Raw genomic sequence first — 8,122 nt, forward strand, 5'->3', positions numbered from 1 at the left:
TGCCATCCTGTTAGAGGAATTTAGTTCCTATGTGTTCATTAACCAATTCAATTAAAACACTGTCCATTTAAAATAATTTGTAAGGTTCTTATTTACAGAAGGTCTCTTATTCTCGAGACCTCTGGTCATAATACCATGTACATTGGTTTATATACCTCACATTTCGTCATAAATGTCCCTCCTATCAGATACAATGGCAATATAGTTCACAAGCCTTCTCACATTGTTTAACAGGTGTCAGACAATCTACTACAAGCCCAAGATCTCTCCCCTCCCTGGGTGGGGAAAGAATGTCTTGTAAGGAACACAGTATTCCAGCCGGTCTGATGATAGCTCCATTCGTTTCTAACAAGGAACAGAAAGTCCTTGTTCTAATTCTTGACTAAAACTACACACATTATATTCAGTATTTAGATTATAATAAGATTCATACATTCATACAGTGAAATCGTATTAACGCCCATTGTGTATGTTGCCAATGCTAAGTCAAAGGGCCACGCGGTGCATTCTGGGCAATCCTGGGACCAGTGATACCAATTTAGCAATTTTGTTGCGAGATAAGCGCAACTTTTCAGACGACCCTGGCAACTTTTTTGTCAAACAGCACCTAGCAACAAATTTAGCTACCTTTAAAATGTATTTGGAACTTTTAGCAACTTTTGAAAAGTGACTCAAATGCTAAAATGCACACATTTTCCCTCTGACTGACACAAACATAAAATTCTCTGTCATACACAAGTGTCTGGCTGCAAAAGTACATTGTGAGTGACGTCAGCAGCAGGCGCTCAGCTCGTGCACAGGCAGCAGCAGGCCAGCAGCAATTTCAGCAAATTGCTAATCATTGTTGGCTGACTGCAATAGCAGTAGTATGGCTTCCACATGCCAAACCCAATGAATGTAGTTGGTCACGAATGTTTGATCTTGAACAGAACTTACAACATCAATCAACATGTCTCAATCAAAATTGCGCAGAAGAGTGGGAGTCTGTACCTGAACAAATGTCAAATCATATTTATCGCCGAGATGGCCAGTCAATTTGAGTAACGTTATTGTGTATTCTACATAATGACGCAGTTTGACGTTATCACGCAATGACATCACAACGTAATTTAGCAACAAATCAACCTGCCTCTAGCAATTTGCCCTGCAAATTAGTTGGCAACACTGGTTGTCATCATACCAGTTGGAGAAGGCGAAGTACTAATCAAGGGGGAGCGTGGTCTGATTGGAATGTGACGGAAACTGAGGTTTTGTTTGAAACTGTTAATGAGTCGGGTGAAGCTAATAGTACAGAAAGTGAGAATGAGTGGGTTACAGTGGCAAAGAAAAAGGGAACCGAGAAGTAAAGCTATGTTGGAAAATAGGAAACCACTAGAGTCGTTTTTAGTTGGAGTCAGGGTTTTGGATCAATGCTACTTATTTAGATTGTTGGTGTGTCTGTGGAGTTGAAGCGTGTTTTAAGACTCAAAAAGATGTCGGAGTGGAATGTTTCCTGCATGGATTTTCGTAGCAGGGCGCCTATCAAGTTTTTTTTTTATAGAATGGCGCAAGAAATAAAGGTTGAGATATAACTGAAGACATCGATGGAGTGCGTGGTGCATGTTGACTGACCTGTAAGGTGGACGAAGATTCATCCATGATTCATCCATCCATTCACTTCATCCATGCTGTTGTTCTTTGATGAAGAGTCTCCCTTCACATAACGTTAGGATTCATGCGCTTTTGTGCACAAGCCCCTTCAGTGTCACATTAAATTCGTGCATATATGTACATAATGCATTTCAGCAAATTTCGTGTGTTTTTGTGTGTATTAATTAATGAAAGACACGAATTTATGTTCTTCTTAATTCATGCGAAAAGACACATTTAACAAGTAGGCCACACACAAGCCTTAGCAACAACCATATATAGACGCGATAGTTTATATTTCTTTTTTTTTCTTCTTAATGGCTAATTCAACGTTAAGAATATACAGAAAGGTTGTCTTTGTTTAACCATGTTTTAAAATGTGTCGTATGCATATGTACTGTTTTAGACTTGCTGAACATTATTATTGAGAAAAGACGCACATTTACATGCAACTTATTTCGTGGGGAAAATGGTTTTATTAATGCCAATGCTGTTTTCTATTCTTGATTTCGCTTAATACCTTGGGATACTGGTGCACTTGTAATCAGAAGGCCCTTTTGTCATGTAGGCAACAGTACACGATTTTCTAAATTACCCATTTCATATTTCGTGGAGCCTAAATTAAACAATTTTATTCATAATGCATTCATTACATGTTAAACAGGTTCATGTAAAATAATGAATTATGTTAGCTTACACTTATGGCACTTCCAAGGCCTTTCCATTATGATTATTACGGCCATGTTATATACTTAGGGTACTGTAACGCGTTCAACTAGTTAGCAAGTCAGAAATGTCAGTTTCCTAGTATTAACTAGCACTGGAATGCAATATTATGCTGGCTTCACATTCTCGTGGAAAATGGGAAGTTGTAACTCCGACATGATTGTGTTCAAGTGCTTTTGAAGTCGGAACAATTCTTAAACCAATAAGATAGGCCACATCATTTTCTCACTTCTCACTTGTAATTCCTATTTGGAGGGTCTTTCAAGTGAAACCTCCCCGTTGGAACTAGGGATTTCCGAGAACACCGATAGCCCCTGAACGAGGCATTAGTATGTGTAATTGCGTAATAGACAACAGTAGGGTCTGGGTCGCGGCGTGTCCAGCCCTCATACCCATTCACCACCACCGCGGAGTGAGTGTCAGTATCCTACTATGTGTCCGTGCAGTCAACTAGTATAATTATTGTTTTTGACGTAAGCATGGGGATTATTATTAAGGTTCTGGTCGTCTGAGATACAGGCTATACAACAAACAATATAACTATAGAATTAAGAAACTAAAGTAATAAGGAAATAAATGCAAAAAATTAAATATAACATTAAATGTTTGATTGCTTGCTTTAAGACTAATAAGTCATGTTTACACAATAATATTGGAGCGGTTCCAATGTTTAGCCTACATCTGTCTTTAGATTGATTTTATGGGTGATTGTTCCATTGAAAGAAATGTATTTAATCTTCCACTCCGCTATTCCGATACATTTATTTGCTGCAGACAAGATGATATTCAATAGGTAGGCATTTTGAAACCGTTCAGAGATTAATGGCACTCTTTGGGATCTTCGCCAGGGAACATTTAAATACATTATCAATGGCAAATACTGTTTTATATGTTTGATTTCGCTTAATATTTATGGGTGTTGCGCTCATTGCAGTCAGAAAACATATGTTGGCCCTTGCGGGTGATGTTGCTTTCTCCTCAAGTCGTACGAGAAAATAACGGAAAACTGACCCAAGATCAGTCCTGTACATAGGCAACTTCAATCCAATGTAATGCGGAGCACGTTCCAGCTCGTCAACACAATCGGCTGCAGGGGAGATTACTTTCTGTGTTCAGTTTATATAATAATATAAAATTAAATGAATCTAAGAAACGCTTTTGCAGGCAGTTTGAATGTATATTCTTATTCTGTGCGGAATCGGTGTAATTTGACCTACAACACACATGCGCATCATTACTTCAACAAAGAAGGCAACTTGTAACGTACCCGATCCTCCCATGCGACCATTCTCTTTCCCGGTAAGTGAAGTATGCAATTAAACAATGTGGTTGTAATCGCTAGTATGTAATGTTGTTGAGATTGATTTATTGCTTTTTACCACATTTCTCAAACCACTATGCATTTTCACTGATCTGTCAATGTTTTCAATCAAAATCTTAGCTATAGGCCTACTCGAACTGTTTCAGCTAGCGAGCTAGGCTACAGTCTATGAAGTTTCATGGTGGGCGCAGGGTTTTGTTCTGGGAAACATCTAAACACCTGATTAAACTCGTTTGAGTGGTTAATTACTTTAATCTACGTGTCAAACTCCTACCATAGGACGTCCGAGTGTCTGCAGGTTTTTTCTCCACCCTTGATTGATACATGGAGGTCACAAATGACTAAGGAACTCCCCTCACCTGGTTAGGTTGTCCAGGTGTTCATTGAAATGGAAAAACCAAAACCCGCAGACACTCGACCCGCTGTGGAATGAGTTTGACACCTCTAGTTCAATTTGTCTTTGCAAAACCTTTCTAATGACAGTTTTAGATCTTGTGGAGAAAACAATTCCAAACAATGGATGAATTGGGACCACCAGACAGAAATACTCCCATCCACAATGAATGTGTATCTATTCAATGGTCATCTTGTTATCCATCATTCACATTCTTTACATTTTTGTACACCACCTGTAATTTTTGTGATGTAATCTACTTACAAATTAAGTACATTTTAATGCTCAGTTACATTTTTTAAATTAAAATATGTATCCTGCATTTTTAATTAAGTGGAAACTTTCTCTTTTAATTCAGCTTTCTTCCCATTTCTTGTGTTTTCAAAAACAAACCAGGTTGTAGTTTAAAAATGCAAACCAATTGGAGACTATTCAAAAATGGCATCTTAAAATAAGTAACCAAATCCCACTGACCCAGTTATTGTTTCATCTGTCAACTAATGACACTCATTGCCCTATGCACCTGAGGCTATGGCAGGTAGCCTACATCTAGGTTACAATAGTAGTCAACAGTTAGTCTGAGACATTACGTTACAGTGTGGCATGTTAAAGCCTCAGGCTTAGTTTTATTACTAGGCGAGGTCCATTATCAGATCTGACCCATATGATTGAGTCATTCAAACCCATGTCACCTTCAAACACACACACAGCACTTCTTTAGTGGGTTTGAGAAGGGTCAGGGCTTGATGTTTAATGCAAATTCAACGTCAGCTCCTTAGTTGTCCAAACTCTCTTTATTAATTGCTATTGTTAGTGTAGTTTTTTATCTCACAATCTCTTGTTCTCCTTGTCAATTCAAGCCTCATGCCAGAGTGGACCTCCCTGGTGCATTCCATCAGTCAAAGTTATGTGTATAGGGCTATTCTTTCTGACACTTTCGTATCCACCTTTCATGCAGAATGGCTCCAACCTTAAGCTGTGTCCTAGTTGTAACACATCAATAGCAGTAGCATCAAAGGCTAAAGGTCAAGTTAGAGCCCCCAAAAATGAAGGCAAAAGATGAATGGGCAAATAAGACAATGAAACATGGAAGATATGCTATCTTGGTTAATGTAGCAAACAAACTGGTAAGCTTTATGTTTTCCTCTAAAAAGATTTCTGCATTTTATTTTTATTTTACCTTTATTTAACTAGGCAAGACAGTTAAGAAAAAAACATTATTTTCAATGACAGTGGGTTAACTGCCTGTTCAGGGGCAGAACGACAGATTTGTACCTTGTCAGCTCGGGGATTTGAATTTGCAACCTTCCGGCAACTAGTCCAACGCTCTAACCACTAGGCTACCCTAGACTGTTGAGTGTCTATTTTTGAACTTCTAGAAGCGTCAACATCGATGTAACATAGTTTATATAAGCATTTCTATGCATACACTTGTTTTCTGCCATGAACCTTTATACACCCCTATTTTTCCTTAGGAAGGCAGATAAAGCACATATGCAAAACAAATGGAATCACTTTTCACCCAGTGCAAACTGCAACCACCCAAACGAACACCTTCAGTCTGTCATAGATTACTCGTCATCAGAGGATGCTGTCAGATGGATGCTGTCATCTAGGTCCTCTACCAGGAGGTCATCTATGAAGTTATTTTCTAGGAGGGTGGTGTCTTGGCCCATAGCTTTGCTGTATATCAGTTTGACACAGTCCTGGTGTCTTCTGAGGCTGCTGACTCTCCTCTGAAGCATGGAGAAGAGAACTCTGCTCCCAGCTTCCGACTGATTCAATTGCCAGCCGAACACCAACAATCGTAATGTGTAGGGTAAATACAATGAAGTATTCCTTAAATACAATAACAATTACAGGGTGCCAACATCAATTCATGAAAGTTCCCCTACTTTTCCTGCTTAGGTCAACTGTCACGTGTGAAGCAAGGTCTTGCACATTCTCCGATTCCTTCTTTAAGCTTTCCCAGTGCTGCTTGACTTCCTTTAGGATAGTTAACTCCTCCTCTTTCAGCTGTCTCAGGAGCATCACCCGGTCAAAGACTATTGTCTTTGAGTAGGTCAGCTGTAAATTCATAAGAATGCAATGTGGATTTGTAACTTTAATGGCAGTGCTGTCTGTGTTTGAGCAACTGAACAAACACAGATAGCAAAACAGAAACATTGTTTGTGTGTTACAATAACTTACTACTTACTTTGTCCATGCAGCTCCCAAGGCCATGCATGAAGGTCTGCGGAAAGGATCTCATCTGCAGATGGTATTGCTGAATCTGGTACACGGGTGTTGTACTCTATGGCAGCTGTCAATTTAGCTTTTTCTTCCAATAGCTTTCTGGTCAGAAGGTGTCTATACTATCTACCTGTCATCAAAAAAAGGAGAATGGAATTATTTGTTACATTGCTTGGCTTTGAAATGAAAAAAGTGAAGAGAGTGCAATTCAATATTCATGAAATGTAACAAACCTGTGACGGTAGAGGTTCTGTTTCTTTTGTTTGATGCTAAGAAACAGAACTTCAATTCTGTAGAACCTGAGGACCATCCATGTTCTCATTAGTTTCCTCTGAAATACAATAAATCTATAAATGAACAACGTATCTCCAACGGTGAGTAGTTGCACTCACTTCCTGGAGGAACATAGGGCCTGTGAAGGTTTCTTTAAAAAATGATTTGTTATGTGGGGGGTGAGTGAGCCCCAACCTGGAGGACCAGGGAATGTTTTGTCTGCCTCCTACCCTTCCACCTGTCCGGCTTGATTGCACCTGCTGGTGGAATACACATTAACATTAAACATAACATTTAAGTCATTTAGCAGACGCTCTTATCCAGAGCGACTTACAAATTGGTGCATTCACCTTATGACATCCAGTGGAACACCCTCTAAGGGTTAGCTCTCAGGGTCATTGGAGTACGCAGGCCTCTCCACTATGTCAAGGTGACAGCCCAGGAGAGTAGGTTGTTTTTTGTTGTTGTATTCATTTACCTGTATTAGCCCATTGCTGAACTTCCAATGTACAGTCTCATCGCCTACACCCAAATCACTCTTAAAGTTTGAGAGTCTGGGTCTCCTCCTGGATTTTTGCTGTTGTCTGAGAATTATGACAAAAACAAAACAGAATAATTGATTGTTTTAAAATAAATTAAATGCATAGATATAATACTTCTAAAATAAATGTATTCATCCACACAATACACCTTAAAGTATCTTCTGGACAATACTCTGTGCAGGTTGTCTTTCTTCCTTCTGTTCCACCCCACGGCCTGGATGGTTAGCATGTCTTTCTTGCTAGACAAGCCAAATAGAATAGCTGAATAGAACAACCTTAAACAAATTGTTTACCTCCTTTGGACATTTGCTTGGAACAGATTGAAGCTGTTCCCTTGTTCCACTACCTCCCCCAGAGTTGTGCAAGCTTCTTCCTGATTCCGTCCTCACTAGTTCATCTTAATTTACATTATTGACTTCCTATTGCAATTATGTGAATAACAAACATCTAAATGGAAAGCCTTGTAAAGGACTGAAGCTGGAAAATCTCTTTGAACAGTTTAATAAAGAAAAACTTGCACTTCAAACAATGTGCCTTTGCATGCATGACGGAAAGAAGTGGTTTCATGTCTAGAAGAGTGGCAAGCTCTGGACAATGAATGGCAACTTTGGTCAGGATGGCCAAAATTTGCAGATCACATCCGTATACATGAATTGTATGTTCCTGCTGCCAGACAATTCCTTCTGCAAGAACAGCAAATATCTCTCCACGCGTCATGTTGATGCTTCTTAGGAGTATTCTGTGGCGGCAGACGGCAACTTCCGAGTCCCTCTTCATCAAGTTTGTTGTTTGTTATCCTTGACGACTAGCTGCAGTCCACTGGGATGCTCAACATAGCCCTTTTCCATAACCCTCGACAAGGAAGTAGAAGAGTATAAATATAAGTGTCCCCACAGGTCATTCCGTTCAGGTAAGGGAAAAATACATAGAGAAAATATGAAATAACTTACAACAATAGTATAAACAAAACATATAATTCACTGTGGCTGACTGGATTTGAGTTAA

General features: G+C 39.2%; 1 long non-coding RNA gene across 1 annotated transcript; it reads right to left on the reverse strand.

Annotated features, from left to right (window-relative positions):
* Positions 1–4,281: 4,281 nt before the first annotated feature.
* On the reverse strand, positions 4,282–7,253 carry LOC124008732. Its single transcript, XR_006834146.1, has 3 exons — positions 6,536–7,253; positions 6,268–6,432; positions 4,282–6,137 (listed from the first exon to the last, which is right to left on the reverse strand). It is a non-coding gene; the product is annotated as an uncharacterized LOC124008732 (long non-coding RNA).
* Between the last annotated feature and the right edge of the window lie 869 nt (positions 7,254–8,122).

The sequence above is a fragment of the Oncorhynchus gorbuscha genome, linkage group LG21 (genome assembly GCF_021184085.1).
Source record: "Oncorhynchus gorbuscha isolate QuinsamMale2020 ecotype Even-year linkage group LG21, OgorEven_v1.0, whole genome shotgun sequence".
Taxonomy (NCBI): Eukaryota; Metazoa; Chordata; class Actinopteri; order Salmoniformes; family Salmonidae; genus Oncorhynchus; species Oncorhynchus gorbuscha.